The sequence below is a fragment of the Cygnus olor genome, chromosome 1 (genome assembly GCF_009769625.2).
Source record: "Cygnus olor isolate bCygOlo1 chromosome 1, bCygOlo1.pri.v2, whole genome shotgun sequence".
NCBI lineage: Eukaryota > Metazoa > Chordata > Aves > Anseriformes > Anatidae > Cygnus > Cygnus olor.
This window is the reverse complement of record NC_049169.1, coordinates 58,736,487-58,753,648: the sequence shown is the minus strand read 5'-3', so window position 1 is coordinate 58,753,648 and position 17,162 is coordinate 58,736,487. Positions and strand designations below refer to the sequence as shown.

At 42.8% G+C, this 17,162-nt stretch overlaps 1 protein-coding gene across 2 annotated transcripts in view; it reads left to right on the top strand.

The window, feature by feature from the left end:
* Positions 1-17,162, top strand: part of CHST11 (carbohydrate sulfotransferase 11) — a 172,110-nt gene that overhangs the window by 1,329 nt on the left and 153,619 nt on the right. The gene's annotated exons all lie outside the window — the stretch shown is intronic.

Genomic DNA, 17,162 nt, shown 5'->3' with positions numbered 1-17,162 from the left:
GTGCTCGCCGGCGTCGCAAGGAGTGCTCAGCCCTCAGGAGAGCTGGGGAAGGCTTTATCCAAGGGCTCCGAGCACTATGCAAACCAGATAGCTGTAATGCAGCTTTACCAATTTATTAAAAGTATGAGTCTTTGCGCTGACTGCGTTCCACGGGCAATATAGTTTGCATGCGTGTTCAGAAAATTTGGCTAAGAGTTGTCTTTTTCCCCGAGGTTTGGATGAATTGTACTGCTGGAACAAAAACTCAGCATGCAGTAAGCAGGAGATTAAATTAAATGTTTCGTTGGGAATTTTTGAATATATAAAAATCGCCTTAAAAGAATTCTCAGTACGCTCTGTCACTAACTGCTGAAGGTTATGGCTTTATATTCGTGCTGTTGTGGAATTATAAATAGGTTGAGATTTTGGTACAATTCAAAGGATTTGCCATAAACTCTGAGGTGAGAGCATGATGCTGTGAAATCAGGGGGAGGATGAACTGCACCCATCTTCCACTGGACACGTTTTTAGGTTGTTAGCGTGTGTAGAGTAGGTCTGGAAATAAATGCAACCAGAACCCCTCCATCTCCGTTGTACCTTTTTGATCGTGACTAATTCTGCTTCTCTTTTAAAGTGGTCTGTTGCTGTAGTGGAAACTGCTAGAAATCTATCAAACTCTAATCTGGACTGTCGCATAGTGCGGTCAGTCAGTTGGCGTGCAGTTTGTGAAGCTTAGACAGCTATTTTCACCAGGTTTCTATCATATGATTGTATATGTTACCGCCTCGTGGTGCAGACGGTAGGCTAACGTGGTGTTCTTGGAGGGAGGCAGCGAACTTGGGAGTGCGGCATGCATCAGGTAGCAGATCCGTTTGGGAGACTGTCAGCATCCTTATTTCTGTGCACGTCAATAACCCTTCTTGCCGTATCCCTAAATTCATGGGAGTTGAGCCCCTGGCCAAGGGCAAGTCAGGCGTGATGGGACTGAAGGTGTTAAAACCTCTCAAAATCTTGCCGGTACCCCTTTGGTAGCTGAGGGTGTTCGAAATTTTAGCTGCTTCGCCCTGGAGCATGCGCCTTGGAAAGGCAGCAGGAGGGAGCTGACTCAGACCCTGGGCTGCCACCGGCCGCTGGTGCTGGAAGTTCACAGCGCTTTGTAAGACAGGATCCCTGCGGTCAGAATTAGCTGAAAAATTTCTGCCCGAGCTTTTTGAATGGAAAATAAGGTCTTCGGTTAAGTTCTTTGCAAGAACTGTCAGCTCTTTATTCAAAATCTGGCAATTTCTTCACCCCCTCAGTTCTCTTGGTGAATTTTAGGAAACTCGTTCTCTACCTACAGAGCTTCCCAAACAACTTTGGGTGTGATTTAGGGTGGGTGAAGGATGCTGGGAGGCCATCAAATGATGAGCCCAGTGCCGCTCAGGGACAGGACAACTCTTCATTTGTTAGGCGGACATTTTCCATTTTAGAAAGTCTGAATGTCTTGCTAGACATCTGAATCTCTTGCTAGAACCGTTTCAATACCAGCAACAGCAAAAAGTTGCCCCTGCTTGCGGATTTTTCCATTGGAGTAAATGAATGGGGAAACTGACAGCTAATGGAAGACTTTCTTGGGGAAATGGAAAAGGGAAGGTGCCTGCTCTTACCCTTACCTTCGGGAAAGAATTTGGTGCCGTGTCCCTGCACGGTATCGCAAATAGCAGCGTACTGGAGGGGGGTCAGGTGCTTTTGGCACGTTGTTCATTTTGGCTCCACAGCAGTTCTCTGTTGGGAAGCCAGCGGTAAGCGTGCTGTCCGGTGAACGCATCTCTGCAAGGTGCGACTTTTGGCAGAGGTTAACTACTCGCTGGGGGACCCACCCGCCCGAAATGGGGTTCCCTGACCAGTCTCCGGTGGGGAAGGGTGAGCAGTGCTGCTCTGTGGCGCTCAGGAGCACTGCAGAGAAAGCTCTGGAGGTGATCCTGGCTCTGTGGCTTGCCTGTGGATTTGGGGGAGGCCAGCTCGCTGTTTGCTCCCGAGGGAGGAAATAGCAGCGGGGACTTCTGTGTGTTTTCCTGTTGCCTGTCTAGCCTCTAAGGAAAGGAAAAAAAAAAAAAAAAAAAGGACAAAAAGAAATTGTCAACACACCCAAATGCAAAAACATGTTCTTCAGTATTTGCCTTAGCTGGACATAGTAAAGGTTTTTTGATATTCACAGGTCCTTGCTCAGGATATTTCCCCCACATGCTAACTGCAGAACCGAGTGAAACCTGATTATCCTCTGTCTGCATACAGTGGGTCGGCCCTAGGATTTTATATGGCAGCTGACCACAGTTGCACGTGCTGCTTTTCTGATGAAATCAGTTCACTCACTAGCCCTTGGCCTGCCTAAGCTTTCACACTGTTTGCCTTCTGCATGCACCCCAGCTGCAGCGAGTGGGACCATGCCTCCAGGAGTGCTCGCAGGAGCTGCTGGGCTGGGGCAGGAGCAGGGGCAGGCAGTGTGCTGGGATCCTCCGTGAGGGAAAATTCCCCAGAGAGGTAGAATAGCTAAGAGTATCTTTTTTTTTTTTTTTTAAATGTTTTTTACCTGAGACGCATTTTTATTCTAAATCTGTTTTTTCCCCCTTTGTGTTGTTTTCACTGCAGACCGGAATGCTTTTGCTCCATTTTTCATCTCCGGTTTTTGACTCGTACAATTCTCCCGTGAATGCTAACAAAGGTTAGGTCCTCGGACTGGCCTCCAGTCCCTGATCGTCTTAGTTATTCTTGTAGTGCTGTCTGATTGATAGCTGCTTGGTCCTTACAGAAGGCTGCTGTCTACCTTTGTTCAAATGTCAGAACAGCTCAGATCACGAGATATTTTTTTTTCTTTGTCTGATGACAAGCTCATTATTGGTCTTGATGGGAGATTGAAAATCAATGCAGCGGTCTCCTGTCTTGCAACTGCTCCACACTTTCTCCCCTGCTTATAAAGGGGAAGGAGACTTGCAAAGCAGTAGGTGTGTGGCATTCCTTTGGTGGACCCCATATACTGGCTTTAAATTATTCTGTTTGGGGTACTGAGAGATGGAGTTCATTTGACAGCCACAAGAATCTGGCCCTCATTTAATTGCATGCGATGAAATCCGTCCCCCAGTCGCAGGCAGAAACCCCGCTGTGTGCCGGCGAGGGGGCCGTGCTGTATTCCTTTGTCGGTGCCCCTGTAAGGTTTTCATTGATTTCCAGGGGACTGCATGATCAGCGTGAGCAAACTCGCTTGGGTCCTCCTTCTCAAAGGTACTGGTAGGCTGGAAGTGCTCTAAGTTAAGAATTAAACTGCTCTCTGTGTCTTCTGAAAGTCTTCCTCGTTAGTGAATATTAAACTTACCAGAAGGGCAGCTCTTTCTGTCTCAGTACATACGAGCATAGCTTAATTGCAACAACTGCTTGCTGACCTTTAGAAATAAAAATCTGTTTCTGAATGTATTCAAGCAAAAATTGCCTGTCACTGTCCACAGTAAGGTCTTACTAAACGGTAGTTTATCAGAATGTTTATTACTCCACAATTACCATTTCTGCAATGCGGATTTGTATAAGCTTTCAATGTTTTTATTACTCTTAATTAATACCAAGGAAACTGTCTGCTGACTTTCATAGCAGTGTTCAACTCTGTGTTCACAGACATAAAACTGTCACGACTTGGGCAAAGTCTAAATTTTTCAGAGATAAAACGTCAATGTGAGTGGAAACTTTTTTCCTGTAGGATTAAACAAAGCAGTATGACGCAGTATAAATGCCCAGTGCTTTTTATGGAAAAAATTATACGGCTGATCAGGTGCAACTAGGATTTCAATTTTGTCTCTGTATAGGGTGAGCATCTTTCTGATTTCTTACATCGTTTCCACTGTTTTCTAGGAGTGACGGGTAGTTTATCTTATACTGGGCCATGTAACTAAGTCTAAAAATGGTTTAGAGAAATTGGAAAAAAAGTTAGATCCATGTTACTCTTCCCAAAGTCAGCACTCCTGTGTTTTGTTTGACTCTGTGGCCAGACATACGGCATCAAATCCTGCCTGACAAAGCAGCTTCAGTTGTCCTTGCATGAATGTCATTCTAGTACAGTTTTTTTTTCTCTCAAGCCTTTTGGGCTAATGCATATGTATTATGTATCAACTCTAAGGTGATCCTGAGGGAGTTAGGAACAGGGCTGGGGACACAAGGGTTTGAATCTGATGGTTGTTTTTTTTTTTTTTTTTTTGCTGATTGTTCATGTCATTCAAGGCAAGTGTTTGAATTCAGTGTGTGACTTGTCTATGTGTCAACATATATAAAATCAAGTGCGGATGTGTGGTTGAAGGGCCCCGCTCAAATCAATGAAGGGAAAGACTCCTTTCACGTTAAGGAAATAAAATTAAATTCAGGAATTTTATATTTGTGCAGACCTGATGTGTCTGGGATAAAGATGGATATATGTCTGTGGTAGGTCACTTAGATTCGGTAAGCACGTACCACGTTACAAGGATAATGCTTCAAAGCGCGTTCATATTTCTGCTGGATGTTCCTATTCCCTGTGGAGCCCATTCACGTAAGATCTTTGTGGATTAAGTAGGTATTTGTCCTTACAGTAGCAATTCAAAATGTAGAGTTCGGTTAATTCCTCCTTATTTGTGTTTCAGTATCCAAATTATAGTTAACATCCCTTTGTTGCGGGCAGAATGCTTGCATGTGACGAAGTGGTGTTTCTGGCACAGGCCTCGTGTTCTAAGCAGAAGACGCGACCACCAGAGACTGCGGCGCACCAAGGAGAGAACACAGTTCCTAATTATCTCTGGCACATGCCTCTAGACAGAGGGATTTTCTCGGATTCCAATTCTGTGGATGTAATCAGCGGAGGATGCAGCATGTTCCTCTTTCGTGTAATTGTTTGGCACCTGAAACTAGGATTTCCTGAATAAATCAAAATTCTACAACCTATACGCTTGGACTCTGTATAGCTTCTTTTGCATGATGCTGTTATCCCCCATTTTTCACTTAATGCCAGACCAGTGAATGTGGTTTGTTGTCTTGACCTCTCCCCATGCTCCTTAGAAAGGTGGGGTTGGAGAGACTGTGGAGTAGATCCGTTCCCTCCCATCAAGCTGCAGCTATAGGTTTCCTGATGGGTATTAGATTTCCCCTCCTTCCCTGCTGTCCTGGGGGCTGTCACACTGGCTGTAGCACCACAAGGAAGGGCATAATGAAAGGCCACCAGCACACAAATAATAAGCATGCTTCTGGATAAGGAATAAGTGTGCCAGGAGTCAGGGGGGTGACCATCCCAAGCATACGTCCTCTGTTCTGCCCTTTCTGTGATACCCTGTTCAGTCCCTGCAGGCTGCTGGGGGGGGCCCTCACATCGTACATGTGGATTGCAGGTACGTCTTTGGGAGCTGGCATGTTTTTCTTGCTCCGCTTGTGCAGACCTGGCATGTGCAGCAAGCAAACTTGGTATCTGTATGAGTCAGAGAGGTTTCTCTGGATTAAAGAAGTTTTCTTGCATTATGTATTTCGTGTTTAAATATTCAGTTAGCTTTTATTTTAAACTGATGTGCTCTTTTTGGTTGCTCTTTGCACCTTGTCCAGTATTTGCAATGAAAGTAGACCACAGCTTTGCTTTTAGCCTTATTAATTTTGCACATTAGAAAAGAGGTCTTAAAGAGGCATTAATGTCTAGCTTGTAAAGCCTCAGAAGGGAATGTTATTTAAAAGAAATAAAATTAGATGGCTGCCAATGGAAACTCTGGAGTAAAAAATCATTAGAGTATTCAGAGTGACTCTGAAGTTGGATTTGTAATCTAATTTGCTGGGGAGGGGGGAATCTCTGGCTCAAAATCTTTGGTTTTAAAAAAGCTGAGCACGAGCATTTGTAAAATGCTGATTTAAAATCAGGCGGCTGCCCATGCAAGTATGTACGTGTGCATGCCCACCCTCCAAGCTGTAATTGGGCTGAAATTGGCAGCCCAGGTAACCCAAATGCATTGACTGCTGAAGTGCAAACCCTTTTCTGCTAAGATTGCCACTGTAAGGAGTGTGAAGTTCTTTGTCATTAAAAGAAATCCCAGAAGTGCCAAGGGCTTTGTAATTTTTACTAATTGAAATGTGTACTTGGTGTGGTTTCTGCGTTCTGTTATTTCTTCTCAACTTACACAATGTATGGAAACATCCAGCTTGGGAGAAGTAATGTTTTTATGAATTCTTTTTAAGCTGTGGAAGAGCACTTTTTTTTTTTTTTTTTTTTTTGTGGGAGTATCAGTATGAACAGTAGCAGTGTCTTTTTGAGGTAGCCTTCATGTTATTCGTGCCAGGCTGTAGTCACTGAAGGATGTCTTTGCACCCTTTGCTATCAATCACTGCTGCAGTGATTTCACACTCCTATGAAAGAACTTGCAAGAAGGTTCTGGGGGAAATGGAAAAGACAAACAACGCAATCAGCAGCATTTCTCATGGCACTGTGGTTTCAGGGGTTTGGGGGAGGCTAACTATATCCAGCTAACGAACATAGGTGGACTACAACATAGAAAAACAGGTGGGAAATGATCGCATCCTTTGAACATCTGCTCTTAGTTTCTTACAATGAGAAGTAGCCTTAGTTTCAAGAGTGAAGTGATCTGCATGTGGTTTTGCGGGATGAGGGCCCTTACTTTGTCCTCTGGTAGGTGAAAGAGGAGGTTATGGCTGCTCTAGGCTGTCCTTGTTCTGCAGAGGATCTGCTGCGGCTTTCAATGTTGTGTACAGGCTGGCAGTCATTGTCTCAGGCTGAAAGATGCTGTCCGTAGTAATCTTAATATCAAAAGATTGTCTCCCAACCCAGTGGCATTAAGAGAGACATTGGTTTGTAATTGCAGAGTCCACACAAGGAATAAAAGGCTCTGTTTGGTTTCAGTCCACTTCTCAAACACCTAGAGCTCTGTACAAAGCAGAGAACTATATATATATATTTTTTCTTCTAGCTTGTTTTATTTTAAGAACCAACGTTTTCTATTCACATCTATTTTTTTAAAGGTGTTCTGAGGATTCAAGACGTGTTTTGTGAACAGTAAAAACTGTGGGGTTCAGGACCCTCAGAGTAATGCTTTCTAAACTCACTTAACAAATGGCATATTTTGTAGCTAGTAACCTTCATATTGTTTTTTGGCTAATAAGTGATTATATAAGCAGGTCAAAAAGTTGTAAATGGATAACTCGTAGGGATTTTTGGCTTAGGGAAGGTAGACATATAATTAATAAGGTGGTTATAATTGGATCCTATGGATGATCTCTGCTGTAATACCTTGTCTTAAAACAAAGAGCCTTTGGTAGTTAAAATCCTTTTAAAGACTGTTTGCATTATTGTGCTTTACAGTTGATTGGAATGCATCCAGAACCAAACTGTCTGTATTATCTTAAGGGACCTGATGTGGAATAGCATATTCTGCGCCCACAGTGGTGTGTACCAGGAACTGAATATGTCCTTCTAGTAAACTGTGTTTTTACAGCCCATGCTTGAAGTGAGAGAGAAGAATTTATAGTAACTGAGGGGGAGGGAAGTAACACTTTTTAAACGCTTAGTGATTAATAAAATGTGGCCTTTGTGGTCATAAGTCTAAAACTGAAAAAGTCTATATTCATTATATGCTTTGGTCTTGATTAGCTTCTAAAATAAATTTGAGTTCCCAGATGGGTATAAATGCTTTATCTTTGGAGTTAAGTGTGCGTATGTGTACATATTTAATTATGAAGTAGATGTAACCGCTAATCAAGGGGGACAAATACCCCACAGAATCATGGTGGCTGTTGACACACACACTCTGCCTCAAAAGTGTTGCTGTGTTTGATTTAGTGGTTGTTGCAGGGAGCAGGATCGGTCAGCTGGACGTTGTGCAGAGTTCCTGCTACTGTGGCACTGCAAATCATGTGGACCATGCCTGCTGATCTCTGCCTCCTTGCTTTCCTCCTTTTCTTCCCAAACCAGACTTGGTGGTCCTCTGTGGCAAGTTTGGGGAAGCTCAAATAGGATGAACACAGCTGCCTCCTAGTCTGTTGGGTTTGGGGTTTTGTTTTGGGCAAGCTGTAAGGTTTTATGACTTTTTCTGAAAGAAGTACATTGATGAATGGTTTGAATATGCTGGTGGATTGACTGCATGAGGTCTGCATGATTGCCTGGAGGAGTCAATGGTCACTTTTCAGTTGATTTTAATGAGCGCTCGATCAGGTCTACTGTGCCAGAACAGAGGCTTTCTGAATTGCATGAAGGGCACACGTCCCCTGTGGTGGCAGGGATATTGGATTGCAGGCTTGGGTGCAGCTCTGAACTGTAAATCTGGGCCAGCTCCATTGAATTGATTATATTAATTCTGGATCAAAGCTACTGTAACGAACGGCAGAATTTGTCCCTGCGTGTCCTCCTAAAGAGCAATATACCACAGAATAACAGCTCTGCTTTTCTACTTTCTCATTTATTTGTCCTTCACAGAGTACTTCTGCATTCAAGTGAATGGTGTTTTTTCCCCATAGCGGTACATGCTTGAAGTACTGAAGGGGATACTGTCTATTTTCATCAGTTTCAGTGGAAACAACATTGACAGATAAGTTATATGCAGCCATTACATTACCATGCAAGCCATCAGTATGATCGAAGTTCTCTGGTCTTGCTGCAAGAACTTCTCCATCCTACGCAGAAAAGGCTATTAGTATTTCTGATGCAACAGCAGAACTATAATTGCATTAAAGAAAAAAAGGTGAAAAAGTTGCAGCTTCTGGAGCCGTTAACTATTTTGAGATAAAACCCTTTTGAGATACTAAATGAGCTGAAATGGATAAGTGAAGACACACATGATTTAGTTAAAACTGTTTATATCTGGCTGTCTTGTTCCATCTTTTTTTTTTTTTTTAAACCCATAACAAGTCTTTAAAGGAAGTCTTCCTAGTGAGTCTTTCCATGTTATTCCATGTTATCTTACCTTTTTCTCAACATTTTTCTTGAAATGTTCCAGAGTAGAGAAATAAGAATTTTGCAGAGGATGCCAGGACAGTTAGCAAAACAAAAATATACACGAGGCCATTATGTCTGAATGATTAGTAACACACAAAGTCTATACATCAGTATAATGTCAACAACTTACAGCCTCATCTATCCCAAGAATGCTGTAACCAGCATGGTAACACGTTGCTGTGAGAACTCTTTGTGCAACTAGAAATGTGTCTCATTCCCTCCTGTGTGGTTGGGCACCAAGGGAAACAGGCCGTAATTCTTGCACGTCCAAGCTAGCTTGGGTTGTTTCCCATTGCCAATCTTTACATTGACTTTTTTGTCCTTCATTTTAGTTTTCTTTGTACTTCTTAGACCTTTTGCTTGTTTCTATTTTCATTGAGATGTGATATCAAGAGAGACCAAGCAGGATTTATTTCATGCTCCCTTTCCGACTGTGTGGGGATCTTTTGTCATCAGAGTTGTACCTCAGCTGATTTTTACTTGCCAGAAATATTTACGCGTAGTATACTTCTTCCAGGCAGAAGAAGCCTGGAAGTGCTGCTAAGCGTGAAACAATGTGTGTTCTATATTAGTTAACTGCAAGTCTGTGCTTTCCTGCTGTTTCTGCAATTGAAAACTTTAATTGGCAGCAAGTTAGGAGCATTACCTCTGGAAGTCTTTGTGTGTTTGGGCCCAAGTCTACATCTTTAGTAGCAATGCTTCGCTTTCATCAGAAGGCTTAAGAATGTTCCACAGAATAGGCCTGTGCTTCTTTTCCACTCTACAGATAAGGAAACCGAGGCATGGCCAGGAAGGATATGTGTGGAGGGACTTGATTAATGGTTTCCCGAAAGGTTAATGTCACATCCACTAGTACAGAGAAGTGACATGAATGGTTGTTGCTTCTAATTTTTTCACTGTGTATTGTCTTTATGTTTCTAAACTCTTCTATGTGTATGCCCTCACAGATGTTAAATGGCCTTTCTTTTCTGGATCAGAAGTTAAAGGCTTGGGAAACCTGGGTTCTCCAGCCAGTTCTTTCCAGCCCTGTGCAGACAGCATTTCAGCACCTTGTTCTGTGGTCTCCTTTGTACTACCTAAGCAACAGGCAGTCATGTCTTCTGCCAGAAAGGCTGGTCTCTAGTAGTGTAGAACCCAGAGAAGTTGTTGTCTTGGTGAAAGTGTGATGGCAATGCCATTATACAAACATCTACTGAGTAGTCCTGTTGTAGTTTGGATGTAGACTGAGGTGGAGGCCGTGCCTGTGCTTAGAAATCTCTTTCTTGGAATTGTAAGCCTGTCTTCCTCCAGACAGCGTTGTGCTTGGACAGCTTTTGCCAGTATAGGATTTACTCGCTTGCTGATCACTGTAGGTGACAGAAAGGCCTGCCTCATCCCTTTTTTGTTTTGTCATTTTGCACAGGTCTGCTGGAGGTCTTGCCAGCAACTCTTAAGTTTAAAATAACAGCAGCAACAACAGAACAGACAAAGAAAAGACCATGAGAGAGAAGAGCAAATGTGATAAAACCGTATCCATTTTATGGTCTTCCAGTGTCACCAAATCTTGGGCGTTGCTTAAGGCCAATGTGCATAATCCACCAGGGGTTTTTATCATACACCCATGATCAACATCTCTGCACATTAAAGCGTTGTATCTCTGTAAGGTCAAATATTTTCCCTTTGCTTTGCTTATGTTTACTTTATTACAATTTTAAAGTCACGACTCCTGTCACTTATTTCAAAAAGGTAACATCATTGGTGTATGTGAGGGGCTGCAACCGCTGACTGATGCTTTCTAAAATCCTTCTCTTTTAGACTTCCATGTTCTTTGCGGTGGCTGTGGGATATTGCTGGTGTTCATTCCTTGAAACAGAAGTCTCTGGTGTAGCATTTCTTAAATATGTTTGCTATTGCCCAGGAATTCCTGGGATTTAAATCTACTATCTTCTTCAGTTACTACAGATGTTTGGGGCTTCAGAAGTAACACTTCATGTAGTGCTGTTCAAGGTGGGGAAACAGATTCTAGTGCCTACTACTTAACATGTTAAAAAGGATTTTTCTGCCTCAGTCTTGCAAACAAAAAAAAAAACCCTTTCTGTCTGTCCCACTAAAAGTGTGACTGTTTCCCCTAAGTGTGTGTGCACAGGACTAGCAGCTGTAATTTATAAACTTCAGTGAGACATTTTGACCAGACAGACCTGTTGTTAGTGCTGCAAGACATCTATGAATCCTTTCCTTCCTGTCTTTTCCCTCATCTGCTGATCTGGAAGTTTCTGTCCAGCCTCACAGTTGGGCAAGTGTAGCCAAAAATGTACGTATGTGTGAAATTCTGAGATTTGTTTGCTTCTTGCTTATCTGTTTGAGATTAATGTTGCATTAAATAATGAAAAATCTTGTTCTGTCACAAGTTGTGGATGCTATTAAATTGATAGCACACCACATCTGTATTAGAATGTTTAAGGTAAGGGCTACTTTAAAATTTCAATTATAGCCTATATATATATATAAATTTGAAAGAAAACCTCCATATATATATATATATATGGAGGTTTTCTTTCAAATTTAGCTTCCTTGCTGGAAATAGCAGGGTTGTGTCATGTTTGTCATCTTTTGTAGCTGCAGGCAGTTTTAAGTACTATGTAGTTATGTAGCAAACTGGAAAAATGTAAGCCTATCATCCTTAAGTGGAGGCATGTAGAAACGACACTATGGCCACATCAAATATCTTGTACATGGAAATTAAAGGAGTTGATTTTTGAGCAGACAACCAGTGTTTACATGTTTAATTTATGTAGTAGCCCTTTCAGTTTCTATCTGTTCCTGTGCCCTTTGGCAAGAGGGTTTGCCATTTTTTAAACGAACAAAGACATTGTCAAGTTCAGGGAATGACTCGGATTTTATTTTACTTGCTGCTTTCTTTGTCTATGTTAAAAGATGATCCTTAGGGAGAAGAGGTTAACCCCAGAAAGGAGGGGTCTTTGTCTTCCTGGGCTACCGATAATCTGTCACTACAAAACAAGGTTAAGAGGTCAAAATTGCAAGTTAAGCACTTACAACCCTAATGTGTCTCGCTTTCTTGTATGCAAGTGATGCAGCTGCAAGGGGTTCATGCTGTAAATGAACAAGGTCTGAAAACCCAGTGTTTGTATTTCTACATCCATGGCTAAAGCATGGCTTAGATTTCTTTTTAAGGTGTTTCATCCAGATCAGAAGGGGTGCAGAGCTCAGAGTTCACATTCAGATTGCAGGAATCTGATGTGCTGGACATGCAGTGACAACACTGACATGTAATAGGGCTGCTCTGAACCCATGCAGCTCAACATAGGTAGAGGGTAGTCCCAACACAACAGGAAAAGCAAGTTATTGTTGAAAACAGTAACTGGCTACCAAAACTGGTAATTCAGGTAGATGTATTCAAACCCAAGTGTGAGCCTTCAGTTCTGAATTGCTTTGAAACAGGGTGGTGTGCAGCTACAGACTTCATAGGAGCTGCTTGATATGGATGGAGAGAAAAACCCATACTTGTATTGCTGTTGAAGTAAGGATACATACATCGCTGTCTGTGGCACGGATGAGCCAAGCACAGACTGTCCATAGCTTCCCACTGTGTTCTTCCTTGTCTATCTCATACTACCTTATACCAACACCATGAGCCCATGCTGCGTTAAGTTGGTCAGCTGCCCTCCTGCCTAGGACGGGCAGATGTCCTGCCCTGCAGGGCGTTAAGCTCAGCTGCTGATGTGGGCAGTGTGAACTCACAGCATCTGTGTCAGTAATCTGTTACGCTGGGAGACTTAAGTTGCAGTAAAATGGCCAAATCAAGCAGAATTAATCTCCATCCTAACAACTGCCCACGACCATCCGGGGAGCTGTTAGCGGAGCTAGGAGTTGTGCCTGTGTCACTGTGACCATCTCTGTCCTGGCAACTTGCACATCCCTGTTCTGCTGACGTTGCCTAAAGACATGGGCATTCAGTAATAGGCCCGAAGCTTTATAGGTTAAACCCCTGGTGAATTGTGTTTGTGATTAAACCAGATTCATAAAGCATCTGATATTTTCTGCCTCTTGTAATGCTTGAGTCTGGAAGATTTTTACTTCCTGGTCAGATCTTTTACTGAGTTATTTTTACTGCAATTTTGCCTCTGTTTACCCTTTTTCTTTTTATACGGGGGAATATAGGCGTCTGGGAGCAGCAGAAGGTGGGGCTGCCTCATGAGGGGGGGATGAGATGGGAGTCAAGGGTGAGCCCAGTATGGGGAGTAACCTCACATACGGGGTGCACCCTTGCATATGTGGTGCAGCCCCAAGCACCCAAGGAGAGTGATGACAGATTCTGGCCATAGCCCAAGATAGGGCAAGATAATAAGCTGTGAATGTGCTCACCCAGAAGAGAGGACTAACCATAAAAAAGAGTGTGAGGTCCATCCAAGAAGATCAGGTGGTAAGCTCTGACATCAGGAGAAAAGGCTGGACATAGGGCCACCCAAGACATAGGTGCCCAAGCCTAGCTTAAATAGAAACCTAGGCTTGTTGACGGGGGGATGTGGGTGGGAGTTACTAGCAGAACTGGTCAGGGCAACTGAGGTCTATTGGTACCCTCAGGGCCCGGTCAGTAGGGTAGCTAGCTCATTTTTATGATCTGCTGACTTGAGAGATGTGCTTTCTGACTGGAAGCATAGTGTTACCTCATGGAAAAGGGACGCTTGGGAAACTTGGGTTCTCCAGCCAGTTCTTTCCAGCCCCGTGCAGACAGCATTTCAGCACCTTGTTCTGTGGTCTCCTTTGTACTACCTAAGCAACAGGCAGTCTTGCCTTCTGCTAGAAAGGTTGTTCTATAGTAGTGTTGAACCCAGAGAAGTAGTTGTCTTGGTGAAAGTGTGATGGCAATGCCATTATACAAACATCTACTGAGCATTTTGCACAGGTTTGCTGGAGGTCTTGCCAGCAACTCTAAGTTTAAAATAACAGCAGCAGCAACAACAGAACAGACAAAGACCATGAGAGAGAAGAGCAAATGTGATAAAACTGTATCCATTTTATGGTCTTCCTACATCATCAAATTTTGGGCATTGTTCAAGGCCAATGTGTTGTGTAATCCACCCATGTTTTTTAGCACACACCCATGATTAGCATCTCTGCAAATTAAAGCATTGTATCTCTGTAAAGTAAAATATTTTCCCCGTGATTGCCTGTCATTACTTTATTACAGTTTTAAGGCCAAAGTTCCTTTGGGCATAGGGCCACGACGAGATAGCTTAAGTTAGGGCTGGGTGCCTTGTGTTGCAGAGGTGCCTGGAGACAAACACTAGGCAGTGAGAAGAATTTTGCTGTGCCAGTTGTTCCCTTACCATCATCATAAGAGTTTCATCTGTTTTGCAGATGTAAGGTGTTACGGTTAATCTTTCTTTTTTAGAATTTTCCGGTTTTGGATACTCAATATGAAAATGTTTGGGTGGTGGGTGGGTGTGGGTAGGGAAGCTGTCTCTAAACACAGCACTGAAACACATAGGAGTTATAGCCAGGAATATCCCTGGCCTGCTGAACTGCTACTTCTTCAGACCAGGTGAATTTAGTTATCCTTTGGATGACCAGAACAACACCTGATGTAATCCTGGGATTTGCATCATTGATACAATATTTTAGCTCATGGTTTGGGAGGAGATGTTAGTAAATGGATAAAAGGTTGGCGGAGTATGAATGTGTCCCTGTCAGCATTAGCTGGTGGTGTGTGTGTGTGTACTTTGAAGGTCATGGCTTTCGTTGCTTCCTCCTTTTCCGCTGTGAACTGTCTGGCCTCTTTGTCTGGTTTGCTGGCTGTGGTGGTGCTGGCATGCAACTTACAGCAGCGTGCACAAAGCGTCCGTGCCTGCACGCTGCTCCACGCTGGCTGTTCTTCATAGCTGGAGCTGGTGTTTCCTGAGCTGCAACTGGTGGCGAAGCAGGCAAACCTGATCAAAGCACAAGCCTAATCGGGTTTTTCGATCATGCTTTAAAAGCACTGGATTTTCAAATACTCCAAATACTTAGTGCTGAAGAGAAAAATGTGACCAGGTAGTTTTTTGAGTCAGAATTGAAGGATAATTAAAAAGATTACTGAACATAATAATATTAACAGAAATGCTGTCCTGAAACGAAGAACACGTGTGAGTGCAGCAGGGAGAGCACATACTGCTGGAGCCTGTGGGTGCACACCGGGGGTCTGCTGACCCATCGCCCACAGTTTGATGTTAAGGCAGGAGAACCATTCTTTCAAGTGCGGGGAAAGGGCACTGCTGGAGCTGTCTGCTGAGGCTTTCTTGCTCCTGGTTGTACAAAAGGTCCGTTTGGAGGGAGGAGATTTTAACTCCAAGGGAGCGACCAGAGGAAAAGGGCGTGGATTCAGCCAGGAAAAGGCACCCTAACTTGCAGCAGGTTCCACTGTGTGCACTGGAATAACAAACTGAGAGATAGGATTGTAATTAATAATTCACATTTTTATGCCTCTGTCACGTAGCCTAGTGGATATTCTTTTGCAGCGTTGCTTGTCAGTCGGGTGCTTTTCACTCTGCCAGTCGCCTCCGTAGGATTGGGTTATCAGTACTAACAAGTTCTTCAAATCAAATTGGGAGGTAACAGGCGCGAGTGAGAACAGTGTATCTGCAGCAGTAAGGACAAGTTCCCCGAATTCTCACTTATTTATCACTCTCAGTGCTACTGTGACAGGAATTTCTTAACCTTGTCTTATGAGCACTTAAGCACTTAATATTGCTAGAGAGTGCATTTTATGACACATTATTAATTAATATTGTTACTGTTTGTGTTTTACTGCTGGTTACTCTTGGCTGTAATTCTGTAATTTCTGTCCTGTGCTTGTGTGCTTTTGCCTGCTTTTTTTTTTATTTCTTTTTATTTTTTTTTTAAACTCAAATATGTTATTCAGGGGCAATTTCTTAAGGAAGACATTTCCACCTGTGCACCGGGCTCGTAAGTGTAAGTAATTACTTGCATTCACTGTGAATTTTCAGCTGCTGTTGGGTGAGCATTGAAACTGGCACTACTCCTGCAAAAAGCACTTCCACCCTTTCTGGGCTGCTCAGATTTGTAGTGACATGACAGACCAGTTCAGAAAAGCTGTCCCAGATGAACAGTAATGTTAAGGAAAGTCAGGCTTGTATCCAAAGACAGGATGGCCAGAAAGACTTAGAAGGCATAGGAGAATTTCATATGAGTTTTCTAGCAAGAGTAACTGAAAAGTGAGACTTGTTTAATATTTTTGTTCTGATCTTTACAGCGTTGCTGTATTGCAGTAGCATAGAGGATCACGCTACTTTGCTTTGGCAGTGACTATCACAATGCTAGAAGTAAGCTGCAGGGTACCAGGGTTGCCAGTTCTGTTGTGAAGAGAGGCAAGAAGAAAAAACAGATAAACTGCTGATGTGAAAAACAAATGCTTCTTGTTCCATCTTCACAGAGTACCGAAAAAATTCTCCTAACTTGTTAGTCTGCAAGAGACAGATTTTATGGCATCAAAAACCTTAGCATGGAGCTTGTAGTTCTAGATAAGCCAAAACTTAACTGGGGTTTAAGTGAAAAGCTTGTCAGCTGTAAAAAAGTTAGATCTCAAGAAAGAGAATTTAAATTTATGTCAATTTATACAGTGCTAATTTCTGCAGAGCAGATCTTGATATAAGACTGACAATTTGGGTCATGTTTGAACTTGATTTGGAGATTGGTCCTTAGTTGTTTTAGATCCAATTCCAAAGCTGAGTTGAGTGTGAATTGAGGATCAAAGCCTTAATGTCACTTTGTTTCAAGCTTGAGGGTCAGAATGAAGGTTCTTGTTTTAAAACGTTTTTTCGTTGCATTACAATAACTTCAAGGGCAAAATACATCATTATACTGAAAATCTCCAGTCTTTGAGGCTTAAAAGACTCATTGAAGATGAAGGTGAAACTGTTTGTGTACTTATAAGCATTACAACAAGAGACCTCAGTAAGAATAAAAAAGCGTCAGCTGCACAGAGAACTCTGGCAAAAGAGAAGCATTGCTATGGAGCTAAAAGACGAATGCTTAAAGGTGGTGGCTCTGCCTACGTTTGAAGTTGTAGCATCAGTGAGTAAGGACATGCTGCCTTTTCTTGGGGAGGGAGGCTGGGCAGAATGTGTTAGCTGCTGTCCTCTGGAGGCTGTGATAAGAGTTGTTTTTAGAGATAGTTGTAAGCTGCTGGGGAGGTGGAGGTATGAATGGGCGGTGT